Genomic DNA, 10788 nt, shown 5'->3' on the forward strand with positions numbered 1-10788 from the left:
CCACTTGGACGTCCATTTTATTTGATTGATAAGTTAGTGCCTCGAGTGTGAGTTGAGATGTTTTAAAAAGTATATCCTAAATTGATCCCGCATCTGTACTTGCTTCGGGGGTAACCCTGGCCATGGAGTTATTGCAAGGGATCACACTATCAGCTATCAGCTGCATCGGTTGAGATGGTTTATTTTCTTCGCTGTTTGAAACTTCTGCTTCTAACAAATGAGTGTTCCTGTAATTGGCTTCAGCACCATCAGCGTCATGATTTGAGACTCTTGATCCCTCGTTTATTACAATATTCTGTATGCTCTGAGACACTGCTATGTCAGTTGTTTCTTTAGCAGGACATTCGGACGAGTCTGATAGATATTCATTTATTGCTGGTTCATGGTCCTTAATTGTGCCCCAGGACTCATAATTTTGTTCATCATTTTGTTCTTTGTGGTCCGAATGATCATGCATCTGCCGGGGTCCAGCTGTTGTTATGGGTTCTAGGTTGGTTTGGTATTTTATCAAGTTGAAACCCCCAACGTGTATAGAGGGTAAAATCGGGTCTGGTAAGCGCTTGTCCCCATCGTTCGATTGCACGAGGGAAGATAACATTACGTCTGCTGGATTTTTTAGACAGTTGAATTTGTTTGGTATACTGGTTGATTTGACAAACATTCTGTACACCGTCGCAATTGGAGGTTGCACCCCACCTTCTAGTCTGGCTTTGTTGTTATTCTTTACCATTGGACCTTGAGGTTTCCTTTTCCTCTTTGTTAGTGGGAGTGTCACTCACTCTCAACCTGATCTCATGGCGGCTATGGAGAGCACCTTTAGCTTGCCTTGCCTTGCGGTTGATGTTTTAGATCCACTATTCGGGGCTGCCGCGGAGTTGTGTATAACGTATTGCGTCCACAGTCCACAATCCACAATCCGTGAGAAGTAATCTATACTCCTGAAGGATCTGCCGCTTCTGAAGGTACTTCAGTTATACTGATACTACTCCACTGCTAAAGCTACTGCCAGCAGCATTGTTTGTTTGTTTAGATGTTTTTAGCTGTTATGATTGTTTTCTTCCCCACAGCAGGTCAAAAGCAAGTTAAAAGCGACTGACTCCTTGTAACCATTATTTGTTTGTTTAGGTATTTATTAGCTATTTTTAGCTGTTATAATTGTTTTCTTCCCCACTCAGTGCTTTGCAACTTGCAACTGCTGCACTGCTTTTGCGCCCTCCCTTTCGCATTGGATGACCAAAAACCTCCACTCGGTCCACCGCCCCCCTCAGACCGCACACTGGCGTGACCGCACTGGAGAGAGAGGCAGGATACGAGGGGCAAGGTGAGCAAATGAGGATCGTAGTCCTGCGCCCCACTCTGGATTAGTCGGACGATGGAGGGGTTAAGTGGTGACGAGAGTGGCGGAACCTGCGGAGACCGCTGATCGCGGGGGAAAGCCCTCGGCCGCTCCTGCCAAGAAAGCTCTCGCCACACCAGGGGCCTCCCGCTACTCCTGCTCCTTGCCGCGCTTGAGGCTGCGCCTGAGGCTCACCTGTGCCAGCGCCGCGGCGAGATGAGGGACAGTCTCGAGGGAGTCTCACTCTCGCCCGTCTTCCTCTGACCTCTGTCCTCTATCCGTGTGTTGTATTTCCGCGGTAAAACAGGCAGCCTTCCCACACGGCTTACTCAGTAGCAGGGCAGCGATGACTTTCCCTCCGGAACAATTCCGCGAGTCTTTCCTCGTCCTCCTGGTCTGCTCCGGGTCTGCCGCTCAATCCGCTCGGTCTGCTGCTCAGCTGCTCGACGCTCCTTTCTGCTTGGCGTTGAGCAAGTTTTAATTCTTTTAATTCAGTGGAAAACCATTTCTGGGCTTCGTGGCAACGTGCTCGTTGGATTTTCCTAAGAGGGACATGTTTATTGCTGGCCGTCAAGAGCTAGTCCGACAAGTTTTTCTCACTCTCATCTATAGAGGATTGGGTGATGGGGATTGTATTGGCCAGGGTTTCGAGAAATTGACATTTGTCAATGGTCTTCCAGCTCCTAAAGTGTCCACGGTCAATTTGGGGTATTTTAAGTTTGGCAAGGTTATTTATGGAGAATTTAATTAGATGGTGATCTGACCAGATACAAGGAGTTACACCTACATTTGTCATAGTCAGGTTTGTGGACCATACTTGGTCTAATATATGCCCTTTAATGTGTGTAGCGGAGGTGATGTGCTGGCTGAGGTTTAGAGCCCCATAAGTAGGTCAATTTAATTCAGCCGAGTGAGGTCCACCTGCTGGGTCATTGGCCCAGTAGTTGAGATCACCAGAGTAGTATTTTCGCATGATTTCTTATGAGATATGGCATCTGTTCGCTCAGGGACTGTAGGAACTGTGGCATGCTCTGTGGTGGTCTATAGAGTATGACACAGACTAGAGGGGCAGAATCGGACTCAAGTTTAATCACTAGGTTCCGTACTTGTGGTAGGTCCACGGGGTAAGTACTGAGAATTTTAAGTCTTGGTGTATTATATCTGCAACCCCCCTTCCTATTTTTCCCTAGTGTCGGTTAGCTTGGAGACTGAAATAATTGCTAGGTAGTGCTGGGCTCCTCTGCTCCGTTCCGCGGGGACTTAGGCAGCGGGGCTCTCCTTTACCAGGGCTCCCTCCTCTGCATGGAAGCCCTGCAACTCTGGTGTGGCGTTCTGCTGGGGGCCCCAGGGCTCTCCCTAATTCACGGGAGCCCCGGGCCACTGGAGGCCATGACTCGGCCACGCTGCTCTTCCCGTCTCTGCAGCGGGGCGGGCAGCCAATCGCGGCGCGGTGGTGGGTGGGACTTCCTGAAGCAAATGGAAGTCCCACCCCACTCCAGGCGCCCGGCCGCCTGACTTCCTGTCTGCGGCCTGGCCGCGGCGGTGATTTAACAGGGACAAAATGAGGGGTGAGCACCCTCGGTTTAAAAAATAAACGTAGAAGCGGGGTGGGCACACGCTAAGGAGCACATAAAAGGGGTGGGCACCCGTTAATATAAAATACCATAACGAGCATAATGCAGGGTGGGCACCTGCGATGAAGGGGCCACAGGGGGAATCCCTACGCTCGGGATTCCCTCGCACACTGCCACAGGGGAAAGGAGCCCCGCGCTCCCAGGGCAACCACAGGCAGCATCAAGTCCTGGGGCAAGGGCAACAGCAAAGAAACAGGTCCTGGAGGTCAGGGAGGCAAAGCAGGGCCCAGGGCCCAGCACACAGGGTACTCCAGCAAGGAAAAACAAAACAAAACTAGTAAGGTCTGACGGCCAAATAAATTAGCCAAACTAGCATGAAATACACTATGTCAGTGAGTGCTATAAATGTCACTAAACAGGGTAACAAAGTGTGAACCACATATGTGAGAAGCAAATGTAATCACGGACTGGTCAACAAAATCCAGAGCAACTTGTTGTGGATAACCATCAAACAAACCAAGTGATCAGTCATATCATTTGATCGTCCACACTGTGACCAGGCCGGTCTTTAGATCATCTAGACCCCATGCCACACAGTAAGATGTTAGTACAGGATCAGGTCCACAGTGTGTTGTGAGCCACCAGTTGTTGGCCAGTTAGTAATGGTTGAAAGTGGTGGAAAAACAGTGCAACATAACACAAACGTGGTGAATCTAAAATAGGGTGATATGTCAAAACTACTCTTTATTGAAAACAAGGCATATCCCCTACCTAAAACAACAGGAACAGTGCAAAAGACAGTATGGAAAGAATGACTGTCGCTAATAGGGCTGACATGTTTCTGCCTAGTGGGCTAAACGTCCCTTGGCTTTCATCAGGGCCACTGCTCTAACGTGCTGCTACTGTATCAAATCTGTGAAAAATAAACAATTCACTCTAAATTAATCAGTGAAAATGGAACTGAAAAAGCAAGTGTAAGTAGGAACGATACAACCTGTACCTACAAATATGTACACATCCTCCTGGTCACCAGGATACTCGATGGTTATCCACATATCTCACATATGTGGTTCACACTTTGTTACCCTGTTTAGTGACATTTATAGCACTCACTGACATAGTGTATTTCATGCCAGTTTGGCTAATTTATTTGGCCGTCAGACCTTACTAGTTTTGTTTTGTTTTTCATAGTATTTATCTGCGGAAGTGAACTGGTAGTAGGTCTTTAAACTCTTTTCCCATTGACCCTTCCCCTCCCTGTTTTTTGCAAATACTCCAGCAAGGAGGCAGCCCCCATGGCGGTCCCTCCTGGGCCCCACCATCAGCAAAGCCCCCTCTGTCAGGAATCCAAAAAGTAGAAGAGTCCTCCAGGCATCCAGGGGCTGGGCAGGGCCCAGGGAGGCAAGCCTTCCCCTGGGCCCCAGCAGCAGCACGCCCCTGGTAGATTCAAATCAGGAAACAAGAACATTTTACAAGAGATCGCAGCCTCTTTTTATACACACAATTCCTTTGTCTAAAGGTGCAGGCAAGGGGCGAAATAGATACAACTGGTTCCTGAGCACTTTGTTTTGCCGAGCCCCTCTGTCTATTCACAGGGACATCAGACTCACCACAGGGGGCGGGGCCAGAATTGTGTGGGGGAAGCCTGGCCCTATTCAGGTCCCAGGTGTACTCCTCCCCGGCCATGAACATGCAGATCTCCCATTCAACACCGGGGCAGACCCATCCTGACTCCTGGAGCCAGGCACACAAGCCAGCTCCAGCCAATCACAAGCCAGACAGTCACTGCACAGACAGGCCAACTTCTAGAAGTGGCACTTCCACACTAGACACATGAATGTCGCACACATCATCGCGCAGCATTCAATCTCACGAGTTCGCACATACCAAACTCGAGCCTGCACTCCCCACACATAAGGAACTAATATGGACACACATGGACACACACATTCCCCATGCATTCCTATGGGAGGGCAGGCCAATCCCACACTCAGAGAGCATACACACTTTACACTGCGCCACAGTGCTAAAGTGCGCAAAGACCACAAAAACAAAACAAAAACAAGCACACACAAAAAAAATTCAGGCCCAACCAGGCTACCCCACCGTTACACCTTAGTTGTCCACAGCCAGGATCAGGCCCTAGACCACCCAGATACCACTGGTCCTTGCCATCCACAGAGTGGGGGGTGGTAACCCCTGGCATACAATAGCCATTCTCCACTCCCTTTTTCAGTGTAGTTCCAAACTACCACTGATCCTTCAACCTGGGGTCCGCACCCTCAGGCTGACCAGAGGTCACGGGCAAGAATGCCCCACCCTACCTCTACTTCTGGGGTTGCGCCGTCTCCCAGGAGAAGCACCCTCCAGAACACAACTCTCCCACCAGTTTAGGACCACTCCCCCTCAACTGGTCTACCACCTGGGATCAAAATTCACCGGATGCACAGGGGTCAGACTCCCTCTGACCCGCTTCCAGAGTTCTGCACCCTCCCAACCGGAGTGGTACCTCTAGAAGACAAACCGGCCAGGACGCTGCCTACAGTCGCCCTGCCGTCCAGGACAGGCAAACACCTGAACCTGGCTCCCCAACCTAGGGACGCTAACCTTTGGTTAGACGCCTGGCGCACCAGGACTTCTACAAGTTGGAAATAAAGTCTAAGACTTTCCTCCTTCAGCAGAAAGGCAACCACTGCAGGCCAATCCCCCAGGTCAGGGACAGTACTCCTCCATACAGCTTACCCGGTTCCTTTTCTTCAGGCAGAAGTTCCTTCTTGTAACTTCAGGACACTACTTACAGTTGCCCTTATGTCCAGATCTGGAAACACCGGCTACTGGCTCCCCAACCGAGGGACGTACCCTTTGGTCAGATGCCTGGCGGACCAGGACTTACTTGAGGGTGACACATAACTAATGTGTCGTATGCAAGTCTGCCTGTCACTCAGGACAGAAGGGGCATCACCATGGTCACTTACGGCGACACATTGCATCTGGATGGCCCCTGACCCACTGGTTCTTCCACTGGGAGGTCTCCCCCTCGCACCCCTCCATCTGGACTTCTGCGCCCTCCCAACTGGAGCGGTACTGCCAGACACCAAAACTACTGGAACCCTGCTTACAGAGGTTCCACGTCCTCCAGACACTCTGGAAGATCCTCCTCAAATGACCTATTGGTACAGCCTAGGCCCCAGACCTGATGTTCCCTTCAGAAACAATCCAGGCCCTGAGACTGGGTTTCAGGAACCTGGAGACATGCAGTCCCACCCACTCCTTCTCCTCTGAGACAGGACGTGAGCCCCTACACCGGGACTCAGCTGGGCTACACTGAACCTCTTCCTACCACGCTGAGCTGGAAGACACCTCAGCTACTCCTTTTGGAATCACTCCATCCCCTATGTCTCTCTCCTCCCAGAACCTTACCAACTCCAACATACTGTACCTTAACAGACCACAGAAATCAAAAGCAGGCTCCACTTCTGCAGACATTCTTGGGAAAAGTTTAACACAAGGAACCTAAGTGTCTGAGCTAAAACAGTAGTCCAAACCAAAGTATTCAGCAAGCTCCCCATCCCAGAGAACTTACACCATTCATCCACACATACTCCCCCCCAGACTGGTAAGGCAGTTTCTACCACCCCTGATTTCAAAACCTGACCACACGTGACACAGGTACCATTACTCCGGGACCGGGAAATGGAACGTTCACATTCATCCAGCGATTCACACATTCATCCCCAAACCCCTCTCAAGACTGCTAAGACACTTTCTACCGCCCCTGATTTCTCAACCTGACCACCACGTGACGCAGGTACCATTACCCTGGGAACGGGACGGGGAACACATGCACTGGACACACTTATGCTGCCACCACTGGATCCCACCCTACTGGTGAATCCAGAAAACTCACACTGCACTTAGGGGATGATCTACCCTCCCGAGCTAGGGACACCTAACTCACAGTGCACAAGACATACATTTCCAAAGAAATTACATTTTTTAGAACCAACTTAAAAACAATAATCCCTTTCCATGTGACTATCTAAAATGCAGAGTTTTGTAGTGGAGCCTGTTATCGCTGTGGTACTGCGCAAACACAAGTCCATTTCCCACCACTGACCAACAATGTTAGAAATGGGATTTCTGGTTGGCTAAGGCTTGTGCCAAAGTCAGGCAGAAACCACCATTCTAAGTCAGGGCAAGGAAGTCACCCGCCAAGATAACCCCTGCTCACCCTCTTGGTAGCTTGGCACGAGCAGTCAGGCTTATCTCAGAGGCGATGTGTAAAGCATTTGCTCACGCACCCACCAGCAACAACAACCCAGGCCCCCCACAAAAGGACATCCACACAAGGTTATATATAAATAGCCTTTGTATTATCAGAACACATCATAATCATAATCACAGAATGCACATTGTGCCACTGGCACGGGCAATATTTACAAGGGATTATATGTACACAGGACAGGGCCACACGGACCACTGTCACGACTAAGCACTTGGTAGAACTAGCACTTTGTAGAAATAGAATTAGCACATAGAGCATATCATAACTGTAGCACCAAATAACAAATGTAGCACACAACCAGTAACCACTGGCAAAAGGTAAGTACCACCTACGCAACCCTAACCACCTTAGGAAAATATCATGCAGGGAACCATGAACACACTAGTATAACTATACTAGGAAGAACAACCCCCTAAACATGAAAACACATTCAGAGGTATAGGTAAGCAACTTTGTACATGATGCATAAAAACACATTCAGAGGTACCAGAACACAGGGTGAGCAAAACATACTACACACAGTACATTTCCTAATACCCAAAGCATCAGCACATAAATCAGCATTTAGCGCAAAAATCACATTTAGGTCCAGGTGGCGCCACTGCGCCAAAACCTAAACGTAGCAGCTGCCCACTACTTGCTGGGCAGCTGGGGACAAAAACAGGGCCTAAACGCTGCAGCTGGCACTAAGTGCTGCGCTGCTGTGAAAGGCCAAGTTAGGGATGAAGGAGTGCGAATCACTCCTGAGTCCAAAGAACAAGTCCCCTAAAAAGCAAAACCTAAATGGTGCAGCTGCCTCTACTTGCTGGGCAGCTGTGAAACAGAACTGCGACAGGGCTCTCACTAGCCCTCTGGACAAGGACTGCGCCAACTGCTGGAGCCATCTGGCTCTGAAATAAACAGGTGCATTGGAGCCCTCTGGCTCTTAAAACAACTGGGGCCCTCAGGGGCAGAACACAGGCCCCCTCTGGAGCCTCGGGGGCTCGAAACAAATACTACTAACAGGGGGGGTGCGGGCCGCTGCCAACCGGGGCGGCTCTATCCTCCAAAATGCCCCTGCAAACATGTGGGCGTAGGTAGGAGACTCCCGTGGGCTCGGAATACCATGATGCCCCAGGGGTCGTGGGAGCCTCTCGGGCTCGAAGTAGAACATGGCCGGAATCGTTGGAGTCCCTCTCGGGGGACTCTAAATCAATCAATACCCCCACCGCTGGAGTCCTCCCTCTGGGGACTCGGGAATTCTGCGGCCAAAATGCGGGAGAGCAACGGGGGAGCGGTCCGCTGCCAAGCGGGGCCGCACTACCCTCAGACCGGAGACCCACCAAGACGCCCGCACTCACAGTCAGCTGAATGAATGAATGAATGAAAGGCTTCTTATCATGCGCAAACTTTGCCCAATGGGCGTCAAGGCGCCTATATCAAAATAACAGCTCGTCATTCCGGGAGGCGGCGTCCTCGCTGGGCTCCTCTGCTCCATTCCGCGGGTATTTAGGCTGCGGGGCTCTCCTTCACTGGGGCTCCCTCCTCTGCATGCGAACCCCGCAACTCTGGTGTGGCGTTTTGCTGGCGGCCCCGGGGCTCTCCCTAATTCACGGGAGCCCTGGGCCACCGGAGGCCATGACTCGGCCACGCTGCTCTTCCCGTCTCTGCAGCGGGGTGGCAGCCAATCGCGGCGCGGCGGCGGGCGGGACTTCCTGAAGCAAGCGGAAGTTCCACCCCACTCCAGGTGCCCGGCCGTCTGACCTCCTGTCTGCAGCCCGTCCGCGGCGGTGATTTAACGGGGGCAGAATGAGGGGTGAGCACCCTAGGTTTAAAAAATAAACGTAGAAGCGGGGTGGGCACCCGCTAAGGAGCACATGAACGGGTGGGCACCCGTAAATATAAAATACCATAACGAGCATAATGCAGCGTGGGCACCTGCGATGAAGGGGCCACAGGGGGAATCCCTGCGCTCAGGATTCCCTCACACACGGCCACAAGGGAAAGGAGTCCCGCGCTCCCAGGGCGCACACAGGCAGCATCAAGTCCTGGGGCAAGGGCAACAGTAAAAAAACAGGTCCTGGAGGTCAGGGAGGCAAAGCAGGGCCCAGCACACAGGGTACTCCAGCAAGGAGACAGCCCTCATGGCGGTCCCTCCTGGGCCCCACCATCAGCAAAGCCCCCTTTGTCAGGAATCCAAAAAGTAGAAGAGTCTTCCAAGCATCCATGGTCTGGGCAGGGCCCAGGGAGGCAAGCCTTTCCCTGGGCCCCAGGAGCAGCAAGCCCCTGGTAGATTTTTAAGTCAGGAAACAAGAACATTTTACAAGAGGTCACAGCCTCTTTTAATACACACAATTCCTTTGTCTAAAGGTGCAGGCAAGGGGCGAATCAGATACAACTGGTTCCTGTGCACTTTGTTTTTCTCAGTCCCTCTGCCTATTCACAGGATGGGTCAGGGACATCAGACTCACAACAGGGGGGGGAACCAGCATTGTGTGGGGAAAGCCCAGCCCTATTCAGGTCCCAGGTGCACTCCTCCCCGGCCATCAACATGCAGATCTCCCATTCACCACCGGGGCAGACCCATCCTGACTCCTGGAGCCAGGCACACCAGCCAGCTCCAGACAATCACAAGCCAGACAGTCACTGCACAGACAGGCCAACTTCTAGAAGTGGCACTTCCACACTAGACACATGAATGTCGCACACATCATCGCGCAGCATTCAATCACACGAGTTCGCACATACCAAACTCGAGCCTGCACTCCCCACACATAAGGAACTAACATGGACACACATATTCCCCATGCATTCCTATGGGAGGGCAGGCCAATCTCACACACGTACTCAGAGAGCACACGCACTTTACACTGCGCCACAGTGCTAAAGTGTGCAAAGACCAGAAATCGCTATAATTATCTCAGAGTGCAATGCAAAAAGGTCAGGGGTGAACCTGCCAGAAGGGCCAAGTCCACAGGTGGATATTGATTGCCTAGCTGGTGTAAGACCGGGCGTACACAAGTAATATTTGCTCTTGAATTCCTCTTAACAGTAATCACACTGATGGGCAATCTGTAATGGGTTAAGGTTTCCAAGTTTTAGTTCGTATGTTTTACCTTAAAATGCAGCAAATTAGTTTGCATTACCTGGTGCCTGGGAAGAAGCTTCTTGGATCACAACAAGAAGGTGTCCAAACTTCTGAAAGATACACAAATTTGTTTATCGGTTTCCTGTAGGACTGCTGTTTTGTGACCTGTTAGATTGACAGAAAAGTAGAATAAGTGTTTCATGAGACAAATTAAATACAAATCATTTGAAAGAATCTATATAAAATACCTGTTTCTTCAACAGAAGTAACTTATGTGGAAGAAAGTTTGGAAATTCTTTGCACACATCAAAGGGTGAATAAACAGGATTATCATCGATTATAGCTCCTCCGCAAAATACAGTTTATCCTAAGACAATGTACACAACACGGATTAAGACGTCCCCCTATACGAGCCTTACTTTTATTTTTACACAATCCTCATTTAAGTTTACTCTAAAAATATTCTAAATATAACAACAAACAATATGAACAATTATGGAAGCAAATAAATCTACATGAAAAGTGG

At 50.4% G+C, this 10788-nt stretch overlaps 1 protein-coding gene across 1 annotated transcript in view; it reads right to left on the minus strand.

Moving 5' to 3' along the window:
- Positions 1 to 10424, minus strand: part of LOC144768233 (uncharacterized) — a 103013-nt gene extending 92589 nt beyond the window's left edge. The window contains exon 1 of the mRNA XM_078651739.1: positions 10321 to 10424. The gene's annotated coding sequence lies outside the window, so the exon portion shown is untranslated. The remainder of the gene's footprint in view (positions 1 to 10320) is intronic.
- Between the last annotated feature and the right edge of the window lie 364 nt (positions 10425 to 10788).

This window comes from Lissotriton helveticus, chromosome 1_1 (genome assembly GCF_964261635.1).
Source record: "Lissotriton helveticus chromosome 1_1, aLisHel1.1, whole genome shotgun sequence".
NCBI lineage: Eukaryota > Metazoa > Chordata > Amphibia > Caudata > Salamandridae > Lissotriton > Lissotriton helveticus.